The sequence below is a fragment of the Callospermophilus lateralis genome (assembly GCF_048772815.1).
Source record: "Callospermophilus lateralis isolate mCalLat2 chromosome 8 unlocalized genomic scaffold, mCalLat2.hap1 SUPER_8_unloc_1, whole genome shotgun sequence".
Lineage (NCBI taxonomy): Eukaryota > Metazoa > Chordata > Mammalia > Rodentia > Sciuridae > Callospermophilus > Callospermophilus lateralis.
The window spans coordinates 311,353-327,969 of NW_027510150.1; the positions used below are offsets into that span (position 1 = coordinate 311,353).

General features: G+C 36.9%; 2 pseudogenes; one reads left to right on the forward strand and one right to left on the reverse strand.

Annotated features, from left to right (window-relative positions):
* The window catches only part of LOC143385791 (broad substrate specificity ATP-binding cassette transporter ABCG2-like), a 564,412-nt pseudogene that overhangs the window by 147,165 nt on the left and 400,630 nt on the right, over window positions 1–16,617 (forward strand).
* Window positions 1–16,617, reverse strand: part of LOC143385784 (broad substrate specificity ATP-binding cassette transporter ABCG2-like) — a 101,962-nt pseudogene that overhangs the window by 6,979 nt on the left and 78,366 nt on the right.

A 16,617-nucleotide genomic window follows, 5' to 3' on the forward strand; every position in this document is an offset into this window, starting at 1 on the left:
GTCGGGGGTAGGAATCCATTCCCCTGCTATATCCCCCAAGACCCTCAGAATCTGTTCTTTATTACAACTAATCAAGTTTCCAAAATCTATGCTAATGGCTCTACCAACATGCGGCATGCACATCTATGCAAGAGTCTATGCTTTCCCATTGTATAACTGTCAAGATATTCAGCCTTCAAATTAGACAGTCTGCATCCTTCATTTCTCTTGCATTCACACTTCATTTCTTTCACTGACTGAATATTATCATTTGGATATTCCTTAGTTATTTTTAGCCAATTTTCAAATATATTGACAAAATAATGAATCCATGACATGCCATGCTTTTACGAAGTTCACATGTATTGTATCTTCTTGCATGAAGAAAAACAAAGTCATTGAGTAAACTGAACATTTCACAACAGAGTAGATGAACCTAACTATGAGCTTTTTGTATATGTACTAATAGTCTCTGTTCAAAACAGATCAAGATGAGAAATTCTCCAACTATTCTCTCTTTTTCCAGAAGTATTTAAACAACACAACACATCTCAAGGTATGGTTTGATGAATATTTATAGCTTGCACTAAAAAAATTAAGAATTGAATGCATAATATTTAGCAAGAAGAGTGAAGCCGGTGGTATTATTATTCCAGACCTTAAACTATACTACAGAACAATATTAATAAAAACAGCATGGTGTTGGCACCAAAACCGACAGGTAGACCAATGGTACAGAATAGAGGATACAGAGACAAACCCACATAATTATAGCTATCTCATATTAGACAAAGGTGCCAAAAACATACATTGGAGGAAAGATAGCCTCTTCAACAAATGGTGCTGGGAAAACTGGAACTCCACATGTAACCCAATGAAATTAAACCCCTATCTCTCACCATGCACAAAATTCAACTCAATGTGGATCAAGGACCTAGGAATTAAACCAGAGACCTTGTGTCTAATAGGAGAAAAACCAGGCCACATCTTCATTATGTTGTATTAGGCCCCAACTTTCTTAATAAGACTCCTATAGCACAAGAATTAAAACCGAGAATCAACAAATGGGATAGATTCAAGCTAAAAAGCTTCTTCTCAGCAAAAGAAAAAATCAGTGAGGTGAATAGAGAGCCTACAGAATCGGAGCAAATCTTTACCACAAGCACATAAGATAGAACACTAACACTAGGATATATAAAGCACTCAAAAACCTTAACACCAATAAATAAATAAATAATCCAATCAATAAATGAGCCAAGTACCTGAACAGACACTTCTCAAAAGAGGATATACAATTAATCAACAAATATAAGAAAAAAATATTCATCATCACTAGCAATTAGAAAAATGTAAATCAAAACTACTCTAAGATTTCCACTCACTCCAGTTGGAATGGCAGCTATTAAGAATACAAACAACAGTAAGTCTTGGTGAGGATGTGGGGAAAAAGGCACACTCATACATTGGGACCGCAAATTTATGCAGCCAATATGGAAAGCAGTATAGAGACTCCTTGGAAAACTTGGAATGGAACCACCATTTGACCCAGCTATTTCACTCTTCTGTTTATACCCAAAGGACCTAGAAACAGCATACTACAGGGACATAGCCACATCAATGTTTATAGCACCACAATTCATAATAGCTAAATTGTGGAGCCAACCCAGATGCCCTTCAGGAGATGAATGGATAGGGAAACTTTGGTATATTTACACAGTGGAACATTATTCAGCACTAAAAGAGAATAAAATCATGGCCTTTGTAGGTAAATGGATGGAGTCAGAGAATATAATGCTAAGTGAAGTAAGCCAATCCCCAAAACCCAAAAGCCAAATGTTTCCTTTGATAAGAGGATGCTGACTCATAATGGCAATGGGGGTCAGAGCATGGGAGGAATGAAGGAACTTTAGATAGGGAATAGGGCAGGAGAGGAAGGGAGGGGATTTAGGGATAGGAAAGATGGTGGAATGAGTTAGACATCATTACTCTAAGTACATGTATGAAGACACGAATGGTGTGAAAATATTTGGATACGACCAGAGACTTTAAAAATTGTGTCCTATATGTGTAATATGAAATGAATTGCATTGTGCTATCATATATAACAAATTGGAATAAATAAATAATTTAATAAAAAATGGAATGCATAGTCAAATATTTAGTATGCAAATATAGACAATGAATCTCAGAGAGATTAATGAGAATGTTGTCAAAGTAGACTTAAATGAACAATAAACTTTTTTTTCAAATAATCCATTTATTCCTTTACCTTCCCAACATATCTGGTTAAATGTCAAGTCTGAATCATGTCAACAAATAACTAGTTTACAAAAAAATACAAAAAATCAGGCAATAAATTAAGGAATGTCACCAGGAAAGCATTAGTTGTGATTTGAATTTTCTAATTGCTAGCAATAATGAACATTTTTTCATATATTTGTTGATTCATTGTATATCTTCTACATTTAAATAACTCCATTTCACAAAACTTACAAAAATAAAATCATGCAAGATTAAGGACTCGATGTCAGAGCCAGGCATGGTGGCACATGCCTGTACTCCTGATGAATTGAGAGGCTAAGACAGGAGGATGGCAAATTTAAAGCCAGCCTCAGAAATTTACCAAGGCCCTAATACACATAGCATCACCCAATCTTAAAAAAATGTGAAAAGGTGTGGGAATATGTCTCAGTGGTACAGCCCCCCCCAGTGTTAAATCCTCAGTACCAAAACAAAACAAAACAAAACAACAACAACAAAAAAAAACACTTATACCAAGGATCAGTAAACTGTGGGCCAAAAACAGTCAACCAATAGTTTGGTTTTTCCATTCTTTTTAATACTTGGGAGGTAAAAGGTCAAGAATAATATTCCTTTCAATATGAATTTCAAAATTCAGTGTCCTTAAATTAAGTTTATTGGAATGCTGCAATGTTCATTTGCTCATATGTTGGCTGTGGCTGCTTTAATCATAAAATGGCAGAGTAGCCTTTGTGAAACAAATGACATATGTGGCCATGAAAGTCTAAAATGATTAACTTCTGAGGTTTTACCTAAAAGGGTTTGCCTGCTCCTGAGCTAACATTTCAACAAGAGTTGAACAAGAGTTGTTCCTCTGAGCTCAGGGTTCTACAAGGTTCTTCCCTTCCTGTAGAGACTATTGCTGCCCTGAACATTACTGGAATTGCTTTTGGAGAACCGAGTTCAATGATGAGACAAGTAGGCTGAATGTGCTACCTGGAGGCTCTGGGCCTGCTGTTTGACTCTTAAGGAAGCCAAGGCTCAAAACACTCATAATCCTGATGTAAAAACACCTGTGTTCTAATAACATCTTGCCCAGAATACCATATGTTTCTTGCATAAGACACTTAAAAATCAGTTTTAGAGACATGGAAGAAAAGCCTAATGAATAAATCACTCTGAAGAATCAGCTTATTATATTGCATCTTCCTGTTGAACAATGGGCTACCAAAGTTAATGCATCTAATTGGCCTGACATTTTTCCAAATGATGTCAAGTCGATTATCTAAGAATAAAATATTGTCCTTGAACAATGGGACACAAAAGTGCTTCAGAGAAATGCCAAATCACATGGACTAAAGAAGCCTGAAACAATGAACACCATCACTGAAATGGGGATGCAGGCCCTCAGGTACACCTGGAGAGCAACAATACTTACATATGAAAATGTGGTGCTTATGCTGAGAAGTCAATTAATTAAGCCAACAACATGCCATATCTTAATACACAGAAATGCAATGATTGACAATGAAAATATCAATAAAATAATAACCAGCTAAATTGATTTCCCTAATTGATTTCTCTACAAATGTTGGACAATAATAACCAGCTAAACTGATTTCCCTATAAATGTTGGACAAATTAACTGAAGGAATCAGTGTTTTGTGTGACATAGGTATTAATATTAACTAATAAATAGGCCAGAGATATAGCCCCGTAGAAGAGCACTGCCCTAGCATGTGTGAAGTTCTGAGTCCAATCCTCAGTATTGCAAAAAACAAACAAACAAACAAAACAAAATAAAATAAAAACCTGGTGGACTGAAAACACCTATCACAAAGTAGATCAAAAGGAGAAAAGAACACCATCATATCTTATTTAAGGCAATTAACCCCACCATGAATATTCTTGTTGTATCTGGTTACTTCCTGTGCGTAAACCATAATACTTTGAGTTATCTATTGCTTTTCCAATATTAAAATCTCTCAATGATGAGGGTAAATCCTAAGGAAGAGCATTCTGCCTACAGTCTCCTCCCTCAGACAGTGGACAGAACAAACTACCTTCAGGAATATAAATAAACACTGGGTTCCTTCAACACCTAATTTTATTGGCAAATCAATCCTCTTCTCCCCATTTCAAGCCTTCTCTCTTCTTTATTTCTACAATTTCTCTCTTTCCTTCTGCATAGTTCATCCTACCATCTGACATACTCTGTATTTTCTTTATTCATCTATCATTTCCCTTCCCTCATATGGAAAAAAGATCTACACAAGCAGAGATTTTTATTTTTACACATTTCATTCACTAGTGTAGTAGAGTCTCCAAATGGAACACATGATATTTCAATGTATCTTTGGAATGAGTCAATAAATGACAATGGACAGCTCTCAGCAAATTCCATATGTGGTTGATATTATCTGTCTGAACATTTTTAACAAATAAAATTTTGACTAACATTATCCATTATAGTATATATATATATATATATATATATATATATATATATATATATATATATATCATCAACATTTTTGAGTTATATAGTACAGAAGCCACTTAAAGAGCTTTACATGAGTAAAAACTCAATTTCTTTTTACCTGTTGTGTTTCTCAACTTTTATCACTGTGACAAAAATAAAAATTTAAAATACCAAGAAAGAACAAGTTATGGTTGGACATTAGGTGTCCCCCAAAAGCTCCTATGATAATACAAGAAAATTCACAGGTGAATGACTGAATTGTGTAATCTAATTTGTTTGTTCTAGTTTGAATGGACTGACTGGGCAGTAACTGCAGGCAGGTGGGCTGTGGCTGAAAGAGATGAGTCACTGGGAGTAAAGCAGCAGGTGCCCTGAATGCATTGTTGTTCCTGCAGCCCTGCTCCCTCTCTCTGCTTCTTGACTCCATCATGAGCTGGACAGCATTTTATGCTGAGCCCTTCCTCCACAATGTGCTGCCTCATCATGGGCCCAGAACAATGCAGTCGCTTCTCTATGAATTGAAACTTCTGAAGCCATGATCCCCAAATAATTTTTTTTTTCCTCTAAGTGATTTTTGTCAGGATACTGGTCACAGCAACATGAAAACCAAGTAAGACAGAAATTTTATTTTGACTCACAGTTTTAGACATGTCAGTTCAGATTCTGTGGTTTAAGAGTAAGGTGGGGCAGAACTTCAAGGCATGTGGGTGTGGAAGCTGAAAGCTGCTCATCTCATGGCAGTCAGGAAACAGAGCAAGGAAGGTTCAGGGAAGACATAACCCTTCCAAGGCAGGCAACCTTGACCTACTTCCTCTCACTAGATCCTGATTGGTATAGTTTACATCACCTCCTATAATGTCATCAAATTATGAATCCATCAAAGGATTAGTCCATTGATGATGTCAAATGATACAGCCATTTCTAAAGAGCCCTACCTCTGAATATTGTTCCTTTGGAGACCAGCCTTCAGCCATGAGTTTTGGGGGACCATTCATATCAAAGATAATACACTAGATTGATTGGCTGTTTCTAAATTCCAAACGGAGGGGGTGTGACAAATAAATGGAAGGATGGGTAGAAGAAAAAATAATCCTGCATAAATCCATATTAGAAACAAATAGCTCTCACATGGGTATTTCACAGTGTAATTGGAAGAATTTGTCACTTACCTCATTTATCCAGTGCTGGGGATTACCCGCAAAGCTTTGGAATGAACGCTCAGTGAGGCTAATAAACTCATGACCAAAGGAGGTGACATAGGGAATCTCCTTCCTGACCCAGCACCTCTTATTCTCATCCCTTTTGAATTCATGCAGTTCAGTTTTTATGTCTTTGTAGAAAGTGGACTTGGCAAAATTATTAGCTAATTCTTTTATCTGTGAATCATCTGTCTTTGAAGGCATTTCAGTCTTGTTAGCTTTGGAATGGAAGAGGATAACAGGTCACAGATTACTGCATAGAGCACTAACTCATTATAAACAAATTACTCCTGATTTCACAAGTTTTATCTTAACCTTTTATTTGTACAACTCCTGTATTTTGAAGTTTGAGTACAAAAAGGAATTAGCATGTGCATTCACAAATAAAAATGCCCACAGCACTCACAGACAATGTCTATTTGTTCATTACATTAACATGTAAATTCACAAGGTCATGTTTTCATGAATCACCTCTTTGCTAAACCTCGGGCAAAAAAATGTGAAAATGTGAAAGGTTCATATACCTTCATGTTCTTCTGACTCTCTCTTTATTACACCATGAAAGAAGTCCAGGAATATTTCTGCAGGATTAGTGTAGAATTCACAGGGAAAACCTACAAAATAAGATACCCCAAGAACTCAAGCTTATAATCTTGGAAGGTAAAGAAGACTCACATGCAGAGGATGCTGGAGGTGAGGGGTAGGTAAGGCAGATTGAACAACTTTTTCCTCATCTTCTGGCTCTCTTCTGCCCTCTCTAATTTATCCTTTCCTCTTCTTTATTCAATCACATAACATTTCAACAACTGTCTCTCTCAGGCAAAAAAAATAAATAAAACAAAAAAAATGTATTTCAAACTATTCTTGGACTCTTCAGAACATCTTACATTAGTGCTTACCTCTCATAAAAATTCAAAATCCAAGCAGCTATCAATATGTTCTACTGTTTATTATTACTTCTTCAAAAATCTAAATGTAGATCCTAGAAAGGATATTAAGTTCCTGGTGAACTGTGCTCTCTGAGTTCACCTAGAGAATACTGAGTTCACCTAGACAATACTGGAACAGCAGTAGGTATGTTAGCTGATGTTGCTTTGCAACCTACTAAATTTAGATTTCCAAATGATCATCTCTCAAGCTGCCATAATTCCAAATAGACAACAAATTCCCAGAGAAGCATTATGGAGAGAACATGACCAGCACAGCACACCTGACCTCTCACCTCAACATCTAAATTTGGCCTGAGCTCTGACTCTTTAGTTCCTATTCCCTGAATTCCCAACTCACATGTGTTTGATGTTTTTTAAGTGACAGATATTTAATAAAAACAAATGAAGAAAAAATGCTTATTTACAACTTCATTTGGGGTCATGGATAAACATCTATAATAGTATCCACAAACCCCTGAAGTGAAGCAGATAGGTAAAACATTAAAGAAATCAGAGTACTCAGTCTGAAATAGAAAGAACCAGACAGACCAGAAATTTTGGCCCATTATATCAGTTTCAGGGCCAAACATTCAAGACTTAAATATTCAATTTAATGTTTCTAAGAAACATTTCCACAAGCCCTGAAGAAGGCAGAGCAAGATTATGTGTCAGGGGAAACACTGCAATATCACAATCTGTTATATGTTTTAAAAGGCAATGGTTTGGAACTTTTCAAAAAATTCAACTGACAGAATACTAAGTGTGAGTCCAACATGTTAATTACTGAACTTTCAGGGAAAGGTCAACATAACTGAAAAGGAGAAAAAAGTTCCATGAAACACACACACACACACACACACACACACAGACACACACACACACACACACACACACACACACACACACACCATGCATATTAAAATAAGACAGGAAAAGGAGAGAGACCTGAAAAACAAGCAAATGCTGCAAAATAAAAAGGAATTCTGGCATTGAACTGACCAAAGATGTTTTAGAGTGGAGTCACCCCAGTTAAGTCTATGCAAGTCAAAGAGCATTCCTGTAGCACTCCTGGGGACTCCTCTGCTCTGCCAGGAGTCTATGAATGAAGGATCTAGGGCATAAAATGTTTAACGACACCTGCAGACTCAAAGTACTCTAAAGTCCTTTGGGCAGGACTGTGATACATTAGTTCTCCTGAGGCCAGTATGGTGAGGCTGTCAAACAGCTGGAAGATGGAATAGCGAGGCAGATGGATGGAGAAGATGATCCTGCATCCCTGCTCAGAAATCCTAAGTGAAAAAGGAAAATAATAAATCATTAATTATCTGAATCTTGCTGGTAAAGTGGTGCATGACTATAATCCCAGCAGCTCAGGCGGCTGAGGCAGGAGGATCAAAGTTCAAAGCCAGCCACAGAAAAAGCAGGGACTATGCACTCAGTGAGACCCTGTCTCTAAATAAAATACAAAATAGGGCTGATGTAGTGGCTCAGTGGTCAAGTGTCCCTGAGTTTAATCCCCAGTATCCCCCATCCAAAATATCTGAACCTTGCAATATTTTGTAAAATAGTTATTTCTGCCAGTAGAGCGTTTTCTCTCAGATCAACTTGATTTTCTCTTACAAATTTCTCATCAACTCATTCCATACATTGTAGTTGAGAATATTTAAATTCAATGCTTTTAGTAAAAGACTAAAGCATCTTAAAGTTTATTGTTTTAGCAGTCTAGAATTGACTAAAAATTGCTGAAAATGCAGTTTTCTAGAGAGTTTTCCAAGACAGTGAATTCAGAGAAATTGGTATACAATCTCTGGTGGTTGGAATATAGAGTACATATTATTAGCAAGTATCTTAGATTATTTTGAGTATACTCACTTTTGAAACTAGTCATCAATTAAGTATTAGAAGGATGGTCATATACAAATTTTCATTGATCATTTAAGTATCCTGGCTCTTTAGTAATTGGTTTTCATCTTACCTTAGTAATATATTAATACTGTTAAGCACTTTGAATGTTATTTAGCACTTAGCTGTATGTTTTAGAGATAAACTGAATTTCCACAATGTTTTCACAAGGCTATTATAATATTAGTATTTTCTTCTTTTGACATATAAAGTTTAAAGGTCAAGTAACTAACCAATGGCTCACAGTTACTAAATGGCAAGGCTGGAATCTGAGTCTGGTTTGATTTTACAGTAGAAACATTTCTCACCTAGCTTTTATAGGAATTATTACTTATGGGTATAAGAAACAAAGGCAAAAAAAAAAAAAAAAAAAAAAAAAAACTTTTCCAAACTGTTTTGTAAATATTTTATGAGGAGAATCACTTCAATTTAAGAATTTGATAAGCACCTAGTATATCTAATATATCCAAAGATGATCTTCCCCAAAGAGAAACAAGAGATAAGACCTATAATTTCAATATGATTGGATTTGAGGAAGTTAATGGCTCCTTGTAAACAAAAAAGGGAAAGTGATAACCCATTCTGGACGTGATAAAAGTAGAATATCCAAATTCCCAAAGATAGTGAGCTAAGAAAAGAGATACAAGGTGAACAAAGTGTGAAGGGAACAGGTCTAAAATTCAGAACTATAAGAAGCGTTTCTGTGTAACACAACAAGCAGTGTCTATGTGTGTGCTTGTGTTGCTGTTGTTTGGGGTGAAGAAAATAACTAATAGAGAGGACCAAACAGGACCATGTTGAACCCTTTCAAAAGAAACTGGAAATTAAGTCAACTGACAATAAGAAGATGAGAAAGGACTGGAAGATGGACATGGGATACCTGAGAGTTCTAACACTCAGAGTGGGGCCTGAGGACTAACTGAATCAGTGTCAGTAATTCCTTAAAACTACTGTAGAGAACTTTGATTCCTTCCTGGAACATAGAGAAACAGGATCTGCATTTCAACAAGTCCCCAGGTGATAAGTATGCTCAACAGTGCTCGGGAAGGACTGACCAAAGCTCTGGGCATGAGGAAAGAGGACTGTGTGCTAAGCAGAGCAATCCACAAAGAAAATGTCTGTGAATAAAAATATCCTACATATGTTCTGTAATGGAGCCTGAACTCCTGATCCGTATCTTGGCATCTTCACTTACATGTGTAAATGACATCTTAAACTTAAGAAGTTTAAACCCATACATATCTTCAATTCTTATTGTTTCCTTTCTTGTCGCATAGAGACTTGCTCAAAGAGTCATGGGTATCAGAGGAAGCAAGGTTGTGACAGAAGGGAGGCCTTGAAAGTAGTGTGATTGGCAGCTTAAAACAAGGGGGCAGAGGAGTTTCTAGAGCTGGTGGACAAAGGGAGAGACCATAGCTACCAGGAGACTGGCTTCCTTAAACAAATAAATTATTACATAAGAAAGTAAGTACATATTTTGAGATAATGGGAGTTGAATATCTCCATGTCTGAAGTCACTTACAAATGTGAAAATAGCAAAGACTAAAAGTGAGACAGAGGTGTCAGATTGGCATCAGAAATGTTGTTATGAATTCCTGGGCTTTTCAATGTATTCAATAACAGAAATAGCAATAAATATAGATATATCTCTGCTCATGCATGTATTTTTAGGAAGCATCTATGTATACATATATGTGTACCACACTTAGATGATAAAGGCTCTGTAGGTTGCATGCCCAGGTGTGTTTCACTGAGAACTCAGCATCCTTTCATGCCTGAGTCAGCTCATACAAGATGCACTGGGATAAACCCTGCAGTGTGCCACACCATGAACTTTTCAAATTGAAAAAAGACAGGAATAATATATTTCTGTAGAGGATCCCCAAAAGGCAGGAAACAGAGACAGTAGGGAAAACTGGGGAAATCTGAGTAGCCCCGAGTGGATATTGGCAAAGCAATATCTGTGGCGTGAACTGTGGAGTGCAGATGATGGCATGTCCTCCCTGATTGGAGGTTGCAGTAGCACATGATGGCAGAAAAGTCTATGTGGGAAACAGCAGAGAAGAAAGGAGGGGCTGCATATGGAATGACATGTAACACAGGGGAATCCAGGTGAGAAGAGTAGGATTTCATCTAGATACTTGTTCTTAGATACTTTCTGTCAGTTTGAAATATGTTTATATTTTTAAAGATGATGTATATATCTCAACTATTGAAAAATTTCCTATAAACATCCCTTCCCACCTTCCTTCCTTCCTTCTTTCTTTTTTTTGGGGGGGAGGGGAGGAGGGGGCAGGGATTGAGGATAGGGGCACTCAACCACTGAGCCACATCCCCAGCCCTATTTTGTATTTTATTTAGAGACAAGATCTCACTGAGTTCTTGGAGTCTTGCTTTTGCTGATACTGGATTTTAATATCTGATTCTCCTGCCTCAGCCTCCAGAGCCACTGGAGGCACCCCACATGGCCGTTTTTCTTTCTTGATAAAGGAAATCCCATTTATTTAATTTCATTCTTCCACTTCTTCAAGCCCCAAATCTCAGCAGTCATTGTCTTAATCCTCCCATCCCAGGTGCAAATCCTGACCTGACCCTATTGGTTCCCTTGAAAACAGAAACCACCTTCTGCTCACCAGGACCATTCTGGTTGAAGCTCAGCAGCTCCTTCACTGGGTCTTCTCTCATCCTTGCCTAACTGCACAGTCTTCCCTACAGCCAATGCTGTGCTCTAAAACTCTCAAAATATCACTATGTCCCCTAGTGACAGGAGAAGCCATACTTCTTTGATACTCTATGAGATCCATGAAATCTGCCATCAGCCCAACTTCACCTCACATCCTAAAAACATTTTGTTGGCTGAACTTTGTCTTCCCCAAACTCAGATGTTGAAGTCCTATTCCCCAGTGCCTCAGAATGTAACCACATTGGACATAGCACCATCAAGGAGGTCTTTAAGTTTAAATGAGATCTTCAGGGGGTCCTCATCTGACTACGTCCAGTTAGGAGGAGATTAGGAGAAGGAAGAAGGTGCATTTACAAACTAATGAAGAAATGACCAGAAGACACTTTAGTTTCAACTTTCTGTCTCCAGAGATAATAAGAAAACTTTTTGTTGTTGAGTCCCCAATCTGTAGCATTGTTGTGACAGTTCATCAGGCAACTTCAACTCCCCTTAGTCTCTGGGTCTCCTTCTGGCCTTGCTGATATTCCACACACATAAGACATGCTCTATCTCAGGGCCACTGGCTGCTTCTTCCATCCAGAACACTCTTCTGATTTATAGCACATCTCACAACTCTCCCAACTCTCCAGGCGTAACATGCTTGTGGTCTTCTCTGACCTTCCTGTTTAAAACAGCTCCCTGCCCTCACCATAATCTTACTTCCCTATGTGTTTTTTTCATCATTCTTGATATACATCTTGTTTATTGACTGTAACTTGCTAAAAAAGAAGGAACACTATTTTTTTTTTTTTTTTTAGCTTCTGAATACCGGTAACTGGAAGTGATCAGATAGTAAACAGATGAAATGTAATGTTGCCATAGCATTTACCTTTTTAGGAATCTGATGACATCATTAGCTGTTCTCCCATCTAAGCCAGTTGTGGGCCTATCCAGGAACAAGATGAGAGGATCAAGGATCAGCTCCATTCCTATACTGGTCCTTTTTCTTTCTCCTTTAGATTTTACCTAAAACACAAATTATTATCATTTTCATCATCACTATCTTTTGGTGAATTAACGACCAGCAGTCCTGCCAGAGACACTTTACCTAATTTTCCTCATTTTTCTGAACAGCAAGTAAATGACACCTAGGAGAAGGCGAAGGTTTCACTCTAACCACATGTGGAAGCTGAGCCCCAGTGCAAGGTTCTCAAGTGATTGCACCTGATATGAAGCTCATTCTTTTAATAGTCTGTGAATTTCTCACCAAATAGTTAGTTTTAAGACAGTAAGTTAAACACTAAAAAAAGAAAGAAAAGAAAAACCTATAAAATGGGGAAATGACTACTAAGATAGGAGAAGAGCTGTTCTCAGTGGAGCATGCCTGCAATCACAGTACTTTGGGAGGCTGAGGCAGGAATTCATAAATACAAAGCCTGCCTGAGCAACTTAGTGAGGATCTAAGCAACTTAGAGAGGCCCTAAGCAACTTAGTGAGACCCTGTCTCTAAACAGAATATCAAAAAAGGGGTGGAGATATAGCTCAATGTTTAAGTACCCTTGGGTTCAATCCCTGGTACCAAAAATAAACAAACAAATAATATAGGAGGAAATATAAAGGATACTACCTATAATGATCTTTTACAGTGTTGTGACCACTTCCTACAGACATATCATCTCCACAAAGGATCCCAATTGGATTGAAAAAAAGAGAATCACCTTGGAGCAAGAAACATATACTACCGATCATTCCATATTCACATATTTTCAATTTCATATTTCTTTCACAATAATTATTTCTACAGGTTAACATACCTCAGAATTGATCATTCAGTTTTTCAGAAAATCCCAGAAGAGGGGATATTTCACAGGGCAACTGGCCCAATCTTTTCACCAGTATATGTGTGGAAAGTGAATAAAAAATCTCTGGGGGAGGTAGGAAGTAGCAAACACATCTAGAATCTGGAGTCTCTAAACAGATCATTATCGAATGCTCCTTATGGCCCTTGATTGGTTTCCATCAACAATTGTACTATAAAAGACATTTGTGTACCTAGTTCAATGTATTATATAAATGTCTAAATATACCACAATGAAATCTATTATTCTTTATAATTATTATAAACCAATAAATAAGGCCTTTTATTACTAATACAGTGACATTAATACTTTAATTATTAGGTAATTGTTCATATCATTAGAGTAATAATTTTTTTTTAACATTTCTGTTATGTTCTGTTATGTTCATAAATCACTAAAAAATAAATTATTTAAATCAGTGAGACTTCATGGTTGTAAGAAGCAACAACTTTGTACATTTCCCCTGGAAATCTAAGCAAACAACTAACGGAAGTGCCGGCTTGCAGCTAAATAAGAGAGTAAAGAAAATGCTTTCATAGAAAGACAAAATCAGTTAAAAAATAGCAGCCCCAAAGTAAACCTGACTCAATCACTCAGCAAACAAAAATAACTGGGGAAAGGTGGCTTCTACACCACCATAACTCAGGAGAGATCCACAGCCAAGGAACGATGTTCATCTGCTACAGGTCCAAACCCCTCTGAAATCCAAACCAAGATTCAGCAACATTGTTCTTTACCTTGGCATGGTTTGCTATAAATAACTCTAACATCAACTTTGATAATTTACAGAATTTGTTTACATGTATGAGAGTAGTGACCCCAATAGCCAACACTCTACCTTCAACCCATTTGAACGTATTTTATCTAATGGTTTAAAGTATTATTTGGTGTCAATATTCCTATCTTTGTTTTCATTTCTCTGGTTTATACTTGTTTTTAATATCCCTGATTCATTCTCTTGCATTGTCTAATATTACCTTATATACTCATCATCCATCTATTTTGCCTTTGTATCTGGGTGTGAATTATATTTTATATCTTTTTTCTCTCTCTTTCATTTTATATTCTATCTTTTCTCAAATTCTTTTTGGCCTATCTTTCTCCCCTGCCCTTATCCCTCTTTTAATGTTACAGCAATTGTACTAAATTTAATAACTATCAACTATTTTTTTAGCTATTCTAGAACTTTATTACAGGTTTACATGTACATATGGGGAACTGTGGGAAAAAATATCAAAAAGTTTTTATTTCTTATAGGGTTGAATAGTATGAAACTTGACTCTGAAAAGATTATCGTAAATAGGGTTCACTGGCATTTTAAAAAGTGGTGCTGATATTAGGAGAAGCAGAAGTGACACACTGAAAAAGTAAATAAATATTTGGATATTCTATCAATCCAGGGGTCTTAAGAGAAAGAAACTCACAAGTACTTTCTCCATTAATGAAGAAGTGAGAACTATACCAATAGATGGGTAGTCATAGAAATGGTATGAAAAAGCAAGAGAACAAATCAACCACAAACCAATAATGCTTCAACCACCAACTTCATGGACACTACCATGGAGGACATGTAGAAAAATAATTAAGGAATTTCATAGATAAAATATTCTATTACCTAAAAAGGTGTAAAAAGCAAACTTGGACGTAAAATACAGGAAGTGAAAGATCACTTCAGTAAAGATAAAGAAATTCTAAAAAGGATATTCAAGAAATCTAGGATATCATTAAAACACCAAACTTAAGATTCATTGAGATAGATAAAGGATAAAGGGATTCATGATATTTTTAATGAATAATATCAGAAAAATTTTCAAACCTTAAGAATTAGATAGAAATTCAAATAAAAGAGACAAAAGGACTCAAATTTTACAAAAATCACAATGCATCCATACCTAGAAACATTATTAAAAAAAACACAACCTAGAGAATAAGGATAGAGTTGTAAAAACTTCAAGGGAAAAAGGATTGGTCACATTCAAAACTAAACCAAGGAGCAAAGATGGCAGAGTAGAGGAGATACCGCTTCTGGTGGCTCTACACATGAATCCGAGAAAACAGTCAAAAGGCTTCTCCACAGGATCCTGCCTCAATGAAAAACTACATCTCAGAGCATGTGACAGGATACCATACAAGGAATCTTTTGCAGATTCCACTGGAGTGGCGACCGTGACACAGAATGCAGAGGCTTTGCTTGCTGGTAAGACTCCAAACTCTGACCCCAAAGCCCACAGTCTGAACACACATGCGACCACAAGCAGCACTTCTACAGAACTGTAGATTACCAGACTATGCTCCGCTCCCATGCGGGTCACACGACTGAGTTCTGGCCCGAGCACAGGGTCATCCCAGCACCCCCAACCTCACCAAACACCCGACTCAGGAAACAGATGGAATCCATCATGGAAAACTTTTCTCACCATCTCTTGGTGGGCATGGCTACCAGCATAGTTCTGCAGCTAGTCAGGTACCTGGTTTCCAATTCCCCCACCCCAAAATGTGATAACTCAAAACCTTTCTCAAAATATTTTCGGGGGCATAGGTATCAACATGGAACTGCAACTGTACAGGTACCCAGTTTTCAACTCAAGAGAGACTAAGAGCAGGGAGGCTCCAGGAACATGCTCAAGCCTTCTCACACTGGTTACCTGAGGGCAGAGACACAAGCTTGAAATAGACAATGCCACCTACTGGAAGAAAAAAAAAAACAGAATTCTAAGAGTTTTTTTTTTTTTTTTTTCCCTCTTCTCATGCATTCTCCTCTACCCTTCCCCCACTGGTCCTCACAACCCCAACATATGTAAAACCAAGTAGTTTGCATGAAATAGGACTTTAAGAACTGAATCACCAGAATGATATATAATAGAGGAATTGCATAATCCCCCCCTTTTTTTCTTATTTTCTTTCTCCCTCTCTTTTTTCTCTTTCTTTCTTTCCTTTTTAATTTTCTTCCACCCTCTCTCCTAACTTTGACTATTTTTACTTCAGGTAATTGTCTAAATACATATAGGTGTTTGATTTTATGCATTCTTTCCTAAACTATCTCCTGTCGATTCACAAGAGTTTTCCTCCAAAGTTGCTAAGATAGATTAACCCCATACCCTCACACATTTCCCCTTTAACATAACATCCTATGCCTGACCTTCAGTTCTCTGTACACCACCAGAAATTGTATGGCTTTTATGAAACTAATGACTATATTTTAAATAATAACTGAATCCAACATTTCTAGACATAGAGACTAACTATAAATGTATTAATAATGAAAACTTGTTCATATATGATGGATTGTTGATATTGGGAACTGTTAACATTGTCTTTCCCCACAAAGGAGATATTTTGGAACTATACAAGAGCAATATAAATC